We start from the raw sequence: 15,403 nt of genomic DNA, 5'->3' as shown, positions 1-15,403 counted from the left end.
GAAAATTACATTAGTAATAATTTTTTTAAGATTTCCTAATGCTGTTAAAAAAAAACCAGAGCATCCAGGTTTGCATTATTGAAAGTTACATTATTTTACTTTGCACACACACAAAAAAATAAATCACAAAACTCCTCAAACCTATCAGGGTCAAAATAGATGCTAATAGTCAGCTTTTTTTTAAAAAAAACAACAAAAAAAAACACATGTCTGCTGAGCAATTCCAGCTCCTTGTTCTTTGACGAATCTCTCAAGCTTCTCCAGATTTGATGGTCTTCAGGCACGGATCTTGATCTTCAGTTCATCTCACAGATTTCCAAAGGGATTCGAGTCAGGGCTTTGTGCAGGCCAGTCAGCAACGTTTACTTTGGTCTTCTGGATGTAGTTTTTCACAAGGAGCGATGTATGTTTTGTAAGTGAAAACAAAGTGATGACCCAGACCCAGGATTGCTGCTGCCTGCTGGAGGTTTTCTTTTAAATTCAAAATCTCAGTGAGTCTTCACCAAGATTCCTGACCAGTCCTTACCAGTCATGACCAAGATTCCCAGTTCCAGATGCACTGACGCATCTCCACAACATAATACTCCCACCACCGTGTTTCACTGTGAGGGTGGTGTTGTACACCTCTTCCTTCTTTCTCCAAGCATGAACAGCATCTCTGTGGCCCAAGAGCTCTAGTTTCATCTCATCTCAACAAACGAGGCACTTCCAGTATACATAATCCTAATAGACCTCAGCATACTTCAGTCATACTTCAGTTCTTCTTGGTCTACAACCTCAAAGTCCATTCCTGTGCAGGGTTCTAATGATCATCTTCTTTGAGAGTATTACTTTGCCTGACTTGGCAAAGTCATTCACTCGTGTCTCTGCAGCTGTTCTTTAGTTGCTGGTCTTGAGAAACATCTCACTAGTTTTTGAAATCTTTCCCTTCCTACCTCAGCCAGGCTTGTTCTTTGCTGTGTGGCTCTCTTTAAATTTCTAAATTATACTTTTGTTCTCCAGTTCTTGACACTCTGGAAAGCTTTGACTACTTTGTATATTCATCTCCTGCTTTGTGAGCATCAACAATTCTTTAGGTAGTGTTAAGAAATGCTGTGTTGAAACTTTTTTGCTCTGTTAAAACACACACACACACACACACACACACACACACACACACACACACACACACACACACACACACACACACACACACACACAAACACTTTAAACTTTAAATCTCCTCATTTGTAGACCAAAGAATTCTTCATGCTCTGTTTGCCTTGTAGTAAATTATGAACCATCAGCCATCCAGTTTTCATGGAAAAGAAGCTCATTTTACCGGGGCCACTTGAAGGCATCATTGGGTTGGTTATAGTTTTACCTACCTGGCTATCAAGCAGCCTGCATGGCACCATTTGCATGGAAATATTGATTTAGAATTATTTGCCACACTGAATGGGCGCAAGGAGGAGTGGGAGCCGCTTTACTTGGCGACCTTTGTTCTGTGCATTGCCACATACAGCAGCAGAATCATTGTGACAGGCGGAGAGAGATGTATTCATATCAGCATAATAGCAACTCAGAATACCAGAATTCAAAAGTACAGCTGGCCTACTGATACCCATCATAATTTATGGGAAATATCCCAAAAATGCAGCACCCTGCCAACCCTGGAGATAGACAGTGGTCAAGTTATGAAGGAAAAAAAAGGTTTAATCTTTGTTTTCAGTCTCAGGAGGGTATGTGGGAGTGGGAGTGAGGGAGTCCAGTATGAATATGGGGAATTAGGAAAAGTCCTTTACCTAGCAACTGCTGCAGAGTGGAATTCACTGTTGAGCTTTATCTGACCTGCTTTCATTGTTTGTTGCGCACTGTTTCTGTGACAAAATGTTGAGAACCGGCTATAGAAACGATAAGTCGCTGCCGCGCTTTACATCTTGCTTCCCACTCCATCTTGCATATCCCAGTCCAGCCCGAGGGCTGTACCTGATTCCCAAGAGTTTATTCCTAATTGTGTTTACATTTGCGCGCCAGTTGTGTCCCCACAATAGACGATTACAATACAGTGTGTCATTGATTAGACATGGGCCTCCTACAAACACACACATGCATTGTTGTTCACACACCTGTGACGCTGACACTGCGGGAAAAGAGGTGGGCTTCTGCTGGTCAAGGCTGTGTCCCAGTCACCCTCCCCTCACCCTCCTCTTTATGCCTTCAGGGGACTCCGGTTTCACAAAGCTCCCCCACTCCAAAACCACAAGAACACCATGGCTCTCGTGAGCTTATGAACCCCCTAAAAAACGTGCCACTTGCCCGGCTGCTCTCCTCCACAGCTGCCTTCACGCACCCCTTGCTCACGCCTCATCCTCAAGCTGCGAGCACGGGGGAGGTTATGGTTTGAGGCTCATGATGGGATGCAAGTAGCTAAAAGAAACCTTTGATTTTGTCCTCTTTTCCATCTTGAAATGATAAGACATCCCAAAGGGGCCACATGTGCACTATCTGACCATGGTGCAGCTCTTGAATATGTATTGTTCTTTGTACTGCAGCGCTTAAAGTTAGTGCAGGGTGTAAACTGAGAACTAAAGTGGATTTGGGGTGTGCGGTTGAGGTCTGTGGAGGCGGGGGTGGCGGGTAGATTAGATTGAGGTAACGTCTGTTCCTGGAGGGGGTGGAAATGCTGGGAGCTCTGCCAAGCACAGGTGTAGAGCAACTACAGCAGCAGTGACAGAGGTGGTGGGGGGCAAACAGCAGGGGCATTGTTTCCATATACACACATACAGGGAAACAGCGTATGTGAAAACACGACATTGGCTCGTCTGTTTGTCTTATAAGCTGCACAGCCCAGAACTTCCATCTCCTCCAAATAGTGCCCTCCCCCACCCACCTCAGCCTCAGCACCCGATCCCTTTGGTTTTCTCTATATTCAGGAGCTGGCTTGAGAAATAGTTCCATGTAACTTGTCACATTTATGGCTACTTTTGATTTTATTCAATTGTATTTATAAAGCATCAAATGGAACCGAATCACCTCAAGGTGCTTTATTGTGTAAGGCAAAGAACGTACAATAACACAGCAAACCCCAACTATTAGACGACTCGTTATGAGCAAGCACTTGGCGACAGTGGGAAAGAAAAAACGAGCGAAGAAGAAACGTCAAGCCGTTTGTACCTGGGCTTTGCGTGGATAGTTTGGATGTTAAGGAAAGACAATGATCACTACCAATTTTTAGCTATACAACCCCAAACAATGCGCAACAACCCGAAAGCACTCAGCACTAATAGCTGTCATCAGTCACTGTAAATGCCAAACACATGGCAGCTGGATTTTTACACATCAACATACAAGGCAGACATCTGTAAGAGCTGTATATATTACATATACAAATGTGAGTATGCAGTAATGGGTAAATGTTGGTGGTAATGTCCACTTGATGCGTGTATTGAGGTGAGAAGCTGGGAGGCCCGGGGGCATGTGTGACCGATATGTGTTGATGTGTAATGTAAACCACCCATGTGTGGCTGGTTTCACTGTGGTCATTTGTATTTCAAACAGCTAAAGAGGCCACTGCTGCGGGGAAACGTTCAGGGACAGCTGATGCTCAGATTAATCTCCGGTTCTTTCAGAGTTTAGTCTGTGATTGCTTTTATCGTCTACTTTTCCCATTTTGTTTTCTTTTTTGGGTTTGTGTATGTTTGCTAGTCATGTGCTAAAACTACTCAGATTGAATGTTGCTGATTAAAGGGGCCCTCTGCTGAGTTTCTTAAAGGTGGAGGAACTTACAAGAGATTCCTTCAAAATAAAGAAGTCAAAGCCAGGCATCCCGATACTGCTCTTTAGTATGGGTTAATTTTAAACACACACACACATTATTACAGTGCCACAGTGCATCCAGTAGCATCTTCCTCTTGTACTGAATTCACATCATAGAGACCATAATGACAAGACTCTAATTGCTTGCTTTGCAAAAAATAAAGTTCAGTACAAAAATAGCTGCAAAGTCACTGCATTGATGTCAACTCTGATATTAAAGGAGCAGCACAGTTTTATAACTGGCTTACATCTAGGCTGGCATCTACAGTCCTCTAAAAAACCAAGTATACCGGATGATTCGATAGCTTTTGGACACACCTTTTAGTTGGGTTTAAACCTGCATTTTGACTGGGTCACTGTAACTCCTTGATTTGTAAAATAATTTTTTTTCATTCATCTGGTTGTAGATTTGTTCCTATGCTTTGATAGTTGTCCTGTTGCATGACCCAGTTTGGTACAAGCTTTAGTTGTTGGTCAGGCCTCGGGAGTTCATGGTTGATTAAATGCCTGCAAGGTGTCCAAACAACATCTAAATCATTACTCCTCCACCACCATGCCTGAGAGTTGATACAGGGTGTTAGAGTTTCTTTGTCAAACAAGTCGCTGTGCGTTATAACCAAATATCTCTACTTGTCTGTCCAAAGGAAAAAGTTCTTTCAAAGGATGCATGTTTGGAAACTATGCTGCCCTTCCACACAAGCCATGCTTTTTCAGTCATTTTTTCCCACTGTGATGAGCTTAAATATTTTGGATTTTTTAAATTTATTTATTTATTTTTCCAGTTTCTCTGACCTAGGGGTGAATTTGCTGGGACGTCCACTCCTGTGAAGATTGTTGCATTGTGTAAACACACACCTGAATTCTCTGCTTTTCTAGAGGTGGTCACACTCTTCTATAGTCAGTTAGTCGAGTGCATTTGATTAGCAACACCTGGTGCTCTAAATTCCTGTGAAAGCACCAAGGACGTACTTAGTTTTTAACAGACTTCATAGAGCCGTGTGAAAACTATTTTATTTTTTTAGATGACTATACCTCAATTGTGAAACACAATTATTTGAGCGTAATTTATCTTTATATGGTGTGATACACAGCCAGGAACCGGGGTATCAGTCTTGAAATAATGCAGGAATGTTCCCAAGCCGACATGGAATCAAACCACACAGTTCTCCAAATACATGGCATGAACCCAGCATCAGACCACTGAGTCATCCAAGGGAAATGACAAAATATGCAATTGCAGCAGGCTTTTATGACTTGAAAGACTTGAAATTCTTGTATCCCAAGACAAAATATACTCCATCTCCAACAAGGTCCCCTACAGTTTTTGTCCACAGTGGGCTGTTGAATGTGATTTATGACTGAAGTTGATCCATTTATTTATTAAATGTTTTTCTTGACCACAGTACCCGAGTTTAAATGTAAAGCTTGAACTCTAACGTGTGAGAAAATAAACCGACATGATAACAAAATCACAATTATTCAACGATTTTACCAAATCTTCCTTCAAGTAACTTTAAGTAAAGAGAACTCAGGCCTTACAAAAGCTCATTAAAGTCTGGAAGTGGTTTTTGTTCACACTGAAATGCTAATGTATTTACATACAAATGTTTCTGTTAGTCATTATCTTTGAAGGAATTTGTCAGATTAAGCATTAACTAAAGACTTTATTAGAGCATTATTTACATAAAACTTTTCCATGTCCTTTTCATTCAAATTCAAAACTTATTTAATTTACAGTATCATCTCCCTGGTTTAGCAGCTTACATAACCTGTGAATCAAGTCATGAATCATTCAAACAGCTATCCTGACAAACTTCTTCTCCCTCCCGTTCTACCCATTCCAGCTAACTGTCCTTGGAAAATATTGGCCTAGCCTGCGGGTGGAATGGCAGAATAGTTATACCATATAATTCATTGAACTCCTTATCACAACATTAACTCAGCATTCCGATGCCCTGAGCTGGAACATGCTCATTTTCTCAGACGACGCCTCCTGTGTTTTTTTTATTAGAGACACGGACCAAAATGAAGTGGCAGATGTTCCCATTTGCTCACCCAAGTAGAATGACCTGCTCCTTCAGGCGCCTCCTTCCTCTCCTGCTGCCATATCGAGTGACTGCTAACCTGAAGGCCTTTGTGGACGTTTAAGGAGGCACAGAGGAAAGAGCAAAAGGAGACAGTGCTTAGAATAGTTGAGGGGGATTCCTGGAGGGTCAGGGAAGGAGGGATGTCCCGTGGGCTCTGACAAGAGGCCCCTGGGCTGCTGAGAGCCTCCATTGAAATGCATCTGTTGATCTGGTTCCAGATGAACCTACTGGGTAAGTAGGTATAAGTGATATCAGATGGAATGAAAAGAGGCAGGAAGTGATTGGAAGTGTGTGGAAATGTGTTTATCCATGCATGTTTGGTCCGGGTCACGTACCCTTTACCATTGGTTGAAATAAAAGGCAAAATGGGTGCAAATGTATGGTGGCTCTCAGAGGTCAAATGCACAGCAACTTAAGAAAACAACTTCCAACTTCTGTTGTGTTTTGTGTGCTTTTGAGTTGCAGTGCATTTGATCTCTCAGGGCCACCGTACGAATGGGAGAAAAAATACAGTCATGCAGAGGTTTCTTGTTATGACTGAAACTGACAGAAGGATTTTAATAGTGGCTGTAGTAGATCTTAGCTAACTGAAGTGTCCATTTCTAAAGAGTGGTCACAAAGTTGCAAACAGGTGAGCAACATGAAAATTTGAATAAAAATGGCAACGTAAATCTGAACTTTGGATTTTTTTTATTTTTACGAATCCTTGAAAATGGCCAAACATGGCAAATCAACAAGTTGTTCATACATTAGACTAGTATTAATGATGGCCTGAGTATGTTACCATTTCTTTGCTGATAAGGCAGCAGAAGGCTAATGTGTTTTAAACCAGCAACTATTATTAATCAAACATCTAAGAGTAAATCCTGAAAACAACATACTTTTTTTTCAGCACTGAAAAAAAGTTTTTAATGCTCTGCCATCATACAGAGCATTAAAAAAACACTAACACACACGTGTTAGTGTTTTTAGTTGATGACGTAAAGCCTTTGCTTTGCTTGTGAATATGTTCTGATCTTAAAGATATTTTGTGAATGTGGTTTTCTTAAGAGCCAGCGCAGAGCCACTTGATAAGTGTTTGTGTAATTCATGAGAAGCTTGTTATCTGATCATCACTGGTTTTACCAGGAAGTAACAGTGTTTGTGCAGCAAATTAGTCTTGATCAGTTTTGTCACTGTGTAAAGTTAGTGGATCGATACCTTTATTTTCTGTGTCTTTTCTAACATATTGTGCTTTCAAAGAACAAAGCATTTCATTTGAACTTTTTAACAAACCAACTTCATTTTGAAAACAGTCCTCATATTAGGAAACATGCACAAACAGTGCAACTCATCTCATATTGCTATCTTCACAACGTCCCCTATGTGAAATACATTGCTACAGCCATTCCCCAAACTCTCTCGCAGCCCCTGTTTTATGTATGATTGTTTTATCTGCTTATATATTTCTGAGTAGTTTGAGCTACAGTAATATGTCGGTGCATGCCACCGCTATGAAGGAGACTAATTTGTAACATAATCTCATTCTTTCACCCAGGAATTAGCCGATGATTCGACTGGTTCTCTGAAAGCTTTTTCTTTTGTCTTGGTCTTATTCAGCACAGCAGCATGGTACAACAGAGACTCTGCCAGTCAAACAGTTACAGACACTAAAAGCCCAGCAAACCCAGTTATGTTAACAGTTTATGCGCGAGCACTCTCAGTTGGATGTATGTCAAACTAAAATTGCTCACACAGTCCTGTTAAGCATAAACTTGCCTAAAAAGGTGCCCCAGATGTCGGAGCTGTGGTAGGTAAGTTTAAAGATCAACACTAAGATAAACAGTTTTGCAGTTTCCGTTCCCTTCCTCCCACCACTCGCCCTGCCAGTAGCAATTAGCAACAGGTGATTGACAACCGCACAGAATGCTACTTTCATGCTTCACTGTTGATCTCAGTTGGTCACATGCCCAAGCTTCACGATTTACTTTCAAAGCAAACAGAGGACTCTCAATTCTGCCAAGATTCTGACATATCAAATCATTTATTTATGTTCACACAACATGGAAATTACTTGTGCCGAACTCATAAAACATCAACTTGTGAAATCTACCCACAAAAACTTTAATTCTAGCTATAAGTCTCAGGCTTGATTATTTGTACAGCTCGGCAGTCATGAATAATTTCGGAGATGAAACCAAAGAAGGTTTCGGTTGACATCTTCTCTTTCTTTCTGATCCAATGAGCCAGCCTTACTCATAAATCTCTGTTTATCTCCACTGCTGCTGAAAACATTAAATCTGATCTCTAAAAACAAATGACTACAGCATTGCTAGGACCTTATGTTGGCCATGCTAGATTATTGTAGCTCTATTATTTCACATTAGTATCCGTCATCACTTCTTGGTCCTAGATGTGTGAGAGCTTTTTCAGCAGGACCCACAATTGGCAGTGATGTCACCTCAGTAGCACCTGTCCTTGCGGTTGGATCCCACCTCCCCATGTGGTTTTTGGATTGCTGAGGTAGGCACGTCAGGCATGTCTAACTCTGACTCCAAGTAATAAAGGGCTGTTATGGCAGTGAAAGTGTTGGGACAGCTGGGTGTGAGCTTCCTCATACCCCGAATATGAAGCACAGACTGGACGTGTACTTGGGAGGTTTAAGACATTCTCAAAACACACAGCAATGAAACAGGAGTTTGGCACACTTGTCCTGAAATTGGACATGAAACAAGAGAACCTCAGCAAATTATTCTGTTGTGAAATTAGAAAAAATAAAGAAAAAGTAGGGTTAGCTAAAACATGACTTGCGCCTCTTAATTGTTCATAATGCTTCTACAAAAACTGAGCATCTGATACCAGTATGTACACATTTACTTAATGTGTTCATTTTTAAAATATCCAATGTATTATATTTTATCAAAACTTCCACAATAATTAGATTGCATTTAATTTGTATTAAAATGGTAAATGGCCTGTATTTGTATAGCGCTTTACTTAGTCCCTAAGGACCCCAAAGCGCTTTACACATTCAGTCATCCACCCATTCACACACACATTCACACACTGGTGATGGCAAGCTACATTGTAGCCACAGCCACCCTGGGGCGCACTGACAGAGGCGAGGCTGCCGAACACTGGTGCCCTCTGACCACCACCAGTAGGCAACGGGTAAAGTGTCTCGTCCAAGGACACAACGACTGAGACTGTCCAAGCCGGGGCTCGAACTGGTAACCTTCCGATTACAAGACGAACTCCCAACTCTTGAGCCACGATCACCCAAAGATTATACTTCTTCAGAAACACTGTACATGTATTCATACTTAAATGATTATAACCTGTTACTATAATGTTTGTATTTGATATCAAATATCTATGTAACAAAGTCAGGATAAAATCCCATCATATTTATGCCTTTATGTTGTCAATACAAATAATGGTAGTTTAAACAGCTCTATGTACCATTATTATCACTTTGACCTTCAGACTGACCTTGAAGGAGAGGTCAGAGGTCACATATGACCCTTTTGAAATCTTTATACGTTACTTTCTTTATGTTGACTCTATAAACCACACTTGTAAGAATCATAGTTTCTAAGTTGTGAGACTTTTGGTCAATTTTCAACCAATTAAGCAAGTCAGGGGTGTCGAGCTCCAGGCCTCGAGGGCCAGTGTCCTGCAGGTTTTAGATATCACCCTGGATCGACACACCTGAATCACATGATTAGTTCATTACCAGGCTTCTGGAGAACTTCAAGACATGTTGAGGAGGTAATTTAGCCATTTGAATCAGCTGTGTTGGATCAAGGACACATCTAAAACCTGCAGGACACCGGCCCTCGAGGCCTGGAGTTCAACACCTGTGAGCTAGATTGTTAAAATGAGCCCACTCTACACTTCTACAAAGTTTTATGACAATTCATTCAAAACTTTTTGAGCTATCATGTTTAAAGACAGAATGACACACATGCGTGCAAACACAACCGCCTTGGCGGAAATAATTCCCTTTTGACAGAGGAGGCTGCATTTCAAGGATGAGTCATTATTTGATTTAGAAGAATTTCTCTATGAACCCGTTTATACATGCGTTTGTATGTGTGAAAGGCTGTCAGTGTCCTGGCAGCAGTGTAAATCACTGACTGTCAGCTCTGTGTGAAGTTATGTGAGCAAACTGTCCGACAGTGCAAATTACATATTAACAAATGTATTTAACTAACCTTTTAGTTAAGTCGTCGCCCAACCAAATTTCCTTGCATTGACAGATCATTACAGACTTGTTTTTGATAAATTATGGAACCTTATAGGCCCACAGTACACACCGAGCAGTGTTCCTGCTTTCAACCCCTTAACACTCACATTTCTTCTTCTTCCATCTTGACATTAAACTCCATGATCAGCTTTCACGTGTGTGTTTCGCTGCCACTCCAGCACTTGTGGAGTTAATCGCTGCAGCAACAGTAATCACGATAGCGGCTGTAACAGTATCTTCGGTTTAAATGAAAAGGTCTTTCTTTCTACTCTTTAATTTTCCACTTTGCAAATTCCCGAGGTAAATACTTAACATTAGTGATTTTGTTTAATTTCCATTTCGGAGATGAAAGTCTTACGAAACCTAACAGTGCCGGGACAAAATGTCTGGAAGTAATTTTCGAAAGTACCCAAACATGAATCCCCATAAGCTGCCACACCCAGGTGTGCCAATAGGAATTACAGAAGGAGGTGGGCTGCAATGACATAATAATGCAAGGCGAGGCATGTATGTGTGTGGGCAGATCAAAAATGCCAAATCACTGGAGATGGTATCACTTTGCTTTCTTGTATAGAGAGGAGCGCACGTCTCTTAGCCGACTGTTACCTTCGTCGCAGATGACTGAAACTTCCAGTCTTTTAACCTTTTGCCACCTTAAACACACCAAAAGTGACCCTCCAGATGGCAAATTACTACAAACCTCCACATGCTCACTTTCACTTGAAGTGCTGTCAGAAGTGGCTGTGTTTGGACAGCCCTCCCTGCAGCTGTCACATCTACAGATTCAAGAGTGGGAATGCACAGTGTGTGCTTGTACACATTCAGGTGCAATCTGTGCCTTTTTACTTCTTTGCCATATTTGACAGCGAGTGTGCATCAGCGCTGATGGGGTGCCGTAGGCGCTGGCCGAATAGGGTGAAGGTGGTGCAGGAGACAACGAGTGTGACAGCTGTTCGTGGAATGATGTCGGGCTGTCAGGACTGCTTCGCAGAGAGCTTGTCCTTGCTTGTTGATCTCTTTCAACAAACACCAAATACCACAGCAAATCTTTGCATGCACCTGTGAGGCCGAGGAGGCCACATAGATAGCGTGGGCGTGAGACGGGGAATAAAAGAGAAAATAAGCTTTGTAATGGCTGCATTTTTGAACTGCATAGTTTTGTCTTTTGTATTACCAGCCCAAACATGTTCCTGGGAAGATTTTCTCAGTCCTACAAACTATTTTCTCACCGGTCTCAAAGCAAGTTCATCCGTAACTGAGACGATTTCCGATTACCCGCATAACCTGCTCACTCTGACTAACCAGTTTTCTTTTGAGCGTATTTAATAATAAGCTATTGATTTAATAGTGAGATGTTGAGTTGTGTTTCATAAATACCTCTATGGTGCACAGCCATGCAGATAGTTGCGATTTTATCTGCTGAAGTTTTGCGATATACCTGACATTGACTCCCAAATGCTGAAAATCATTTTAAAAAATTACATAACTGAACTTCATTTTTTGTTTAATAATATGATCTTTTATGTGGAATAAGTAACTTCAACTACCACTGTACTTCCATTGTGCACATCTGCCTTAGTCTTTGGTTGTTCAGCAGGTTTGGAGTAGAAAATTGTACTTGTTGGTTAAAACATCATAATTAATTAGTTCACATTCATTCACTTAATCAGCTGGAAATGTGTGAGTTGCACTGTGGTACAAAACATATAACTTTAGCATTTGCTAATCAGTTCTTTGGGATTTAAGGTAAAACTTCCACGATGATCAAATAATTAAAGAATAACAGATAATGTTTTTCTTAAAACGTGTCGGGATAAGCGGGATAATCCAACCGCTCATATTCTGAGAGTTTTCTTTGAAACTCCTTTGTGTTGTACAAATTGCCTGCAGCTTAAATAAGAAGTAACCACGAACACCTAACAACCGAGTCGCAGTTGAGTCAAGCAATTATTGAGGCTATTTAAGTCGAGCTTTATGTGAAAAACGTTCTTACATGATCTGTCTTGAAGAAAATGCCCCTCTTGATGATTCACATATTTAATTTGGCAAAGACTTTATGCCAAAGGCAACCCTCCCCCATCTCTTTCAGCCTTGGGATCGGCAGTCGGAGTACACTGGCTTCTTGTCCCCCATAGGCTGTGGCAGGTCTCACTACCATCTTGGAAGGTTTATAACAGCAGTGAAACCCGCCGATGATGATGATGATGATGTGTGGTGTGGAGGCAGTGGTGGTGCTGTGCCATAATGCAAACTTTGGTATTGACCCAATACCCAGTAAATACAGCGCCTGAATTGCCGACATCAATGCCAATATTTTTAACTCATTAAGGTAGTTTATGCAGAAGAGAGGAGTGTGTCATGACTTATGAGATGAATCACATTCAATTTGCAAATTCTGAACACGTTTTAATGACCAATGAATCACTTTTTATTTTCCACAATAATTAGTTAACATAACAAAACACACCTTTCAGCTTTTTGTGTATTTTGAAACTGGGTTTTGTGGAAATCTGGAACCTAAATGTGGCTGTCTCTAAAGCACTGAGGGGCAACTTCTGTTTTTTAAGTAGTATAAGGTGTAAATAAAATAGATGTGAAAAGGCTCAAACATTTTTTACTGTGCATGTTTGAGGTATGTATGTGGGATACATACTGATCTAAATGATAGAAACAAAGTAGTGATCCAGTCACTGATCCGATACCAATGCCAGAGTTTGTATTGATGCTATCGATCCGCCCACCTCTAGACAGTGACACTAATAAAAAGGCATGACGTAGAGGTCGCAGAGCTGACGATGCTACGATGTTCAAAGGGAGTGACCAGGAGTGACAGGATTAGAAATGAGTGCATTAGACTGATTAGTGATTATATTGAGAGGCATAGTGCAAATATATTGGACCATGCATGTTGAAGATGGAGCTGCCAGGCAGGAGGAAAAGAAGGAAGACCACAGAGAGGATTCATGGATGTAGTGAAGGAGGACAAGCAGAGGGCTGGTGCGACAGAGGAGGATGCTGGGGATAGGGTCAGATGCAGGTAGATGATCCTTAAAGAAGCAGCTAATAGAAGAAGAAGCTGTCCCTTTAAGGAAATAGAAAGAGAGGCATCTTGTTGACTATGATACAAAATAACTGCATCCAAGGACGAATCCTGATCATGATAAGAACGAGCAGAACAGTGGCACTCGTCGATGAGTATATGCCATGTGTTTTGCCCTTTAATAGGACATTGGGGGAGTATGCTCGTCAAGGATGTTATGAAGACATCATCTGGAGATAATTAGTAGCACCCTTAAACGTCTCAGAGTTTAGGTAGCACTGTTTTTCACTTCAAGCCATGAAAGGGTCGTTCTTTGCTTGAAAAGTTTTGGGTGAAATTGGAAGAGGCTCGCCGAACAAATGAGAAACTGACTTACTTTCTTCTGCTCCTTCTAAGAGCGCCAAATGGCTAAGTATTATTATCAGAGTTGCAGAGTTCCAGTTTATACAACTTAAAAGGCTCCAGAGACTCTCTCCAAGACATAAATCTGTATGAAACTAGACTTTGGTAATTGCCTAAATCTCTGGTGAGACCACAGCTTTCTATAAATCATAACATGGTTGAGGTTTGAGGGCGGCAGTAATATTCCTATAAACAGCTTATAACTTGTTAGTATCCTGGATGCTTAGCAGCGGAGATTCACAAGCCAGTTATGCAGCAACAATTAGCTCACCAACAAACACACAGACACACAATGGGAGCGAGAGAGTGAGAGGGGGAAAAGCTGCTGAGGAATCCTGACAGTTAAATGGCTTCCTTTGTGCTTTATCTCTTCCTTAATTATACTTTTGTATTTTCCAGTCTTAAAAAAATTCCAAACCTTGTCATTTTCACTGAGAGTGTGCTCAACGTTAAGCAGGCAAACAATCAGCACATCCAGGATGGCATAAAAGCTTATTGTTGTCCCTCCCTGGAAACGAACTGTATTTGAAAGTGAGTCAGACCTGCATACACAGTATACAAACTATACGCTCGCCTCATGTGACCTGCGTCCACTTTTGCCACTCGAATGCCTGAGGCATAATCTCGAGTCTCTCACACTTAATCACAGTGGCTGACAGACTGGGTTCTGGAGGCGGAGAGTGGTTAAGTTCAGAATAGATGGAGGCTGGAAAAAAAGACAGCAACACACAAGCCCGTCTTTTATTTTCCCTGAAAAGTGAAACAACCACAAATCGGCTTCACATCTCCCTGGGGCCAGATCACGACTCAGACTCTACCGCTTTGGAGAAGGAATGGAACAAAACACACACACTGTAACTATATGGACCGTAGTACTATATTTACTGCCTGCTAATTCTGATGCAGTGGTAACTCGTAGTGACTTGACATGTTTTATGCTTACGCTACATGTGTAGTGTTTGCTTTATTTTGAAATTTACTGGTGAAGCATATGAACACACTGGTGCATTTGGATGAAAGTCCAACTTTTCTTTTTAAACTCTTTAGTTTGCCAGCAATCCTTCTGGCAGTAACAATGTTACTTTTTAACATTTTTTAATGTCACTTGGCTTTGGTTAAAGAGCTCCCGATAGTTTTGAAGACCCTCATTTGGCTGACTCAAAGGCGATAACCTGGTCACGTGTGCAGCACTGTCAGTGTTTAATGAGATCTACCCTCAGTACCAACTGTATTAGATTCACCTTGTTAGTACCAGGTCGGATTGAGATCTGTTGGCAGTGACATCATGGTCTTGTTCAAGATGATTTGGGTTTTGTTACGTGGCGTGTTATCCTGCTGGAAGCAGCCATCAGAAGATGTCACAGCAGAGAAACTAAGACGCATCAGACCAGGCAAAGTTTTTCTGATCTTTTATTGTGTAATTTTGGTGAGTTCCTGTGTAAACTGTGACCTCAGTTTCTGTTTTTAGCTGACAGGGTGGTATATTTTTCTGCTGCTGTAGCCCATATGCTTCAAGGTTTCAACCATTTTCCTGTATACTTTGGTTATAACGAGTGATTATTTGAGTTAAAGTGGCCTTCCTATCAGCTTTCTCATAGGTATGACTGATAGTTAGGGTTTCTTTGTAAGACTGTAGGGTCTCTACCTTACAATATAAAGTACATTTAGATGACTGTTGCTGTGAACTGGCGCTATGTAAATAAAACTGAATGCTAAAGAGCAGCGCAGTAGCATGGTGGTTAGAACTGTTGCCTCACAGCAGGGCTGCAAGCAAAGCCACCATCTGGCCGGGTCCTTTCTGTGTAGAGTTCGCATGTTCTCCCCGTGCTCGTTTGGTGATTCTAAATT

The sequence above is a fragment of the Aulonocara sp. 'chitande type north' Nkhata Bay genome, linkage group LG20, assembly GCF_057382095.1.
Source record: "Aulonocara sp. 'chitande type north' Nkhata Bay isolate Kocher_YH1m ecotype deep benthic linkage group LG20, A_spYH_male_GT1.1, whole genome shotgun sequence".
Taxonomy (NCBI): Eukaryota; Metazoa; Chordata; class Actinopteri; order Cichliformes; family Cichlidae; genus Aulonocara; species Aulonocara sp. 'chitande type north' Nkhata Bay.
The sequence above is the reverse complement of the archived record's forward strand: the minus strand, read 5'-3'. Positions refer to the sequence as shown.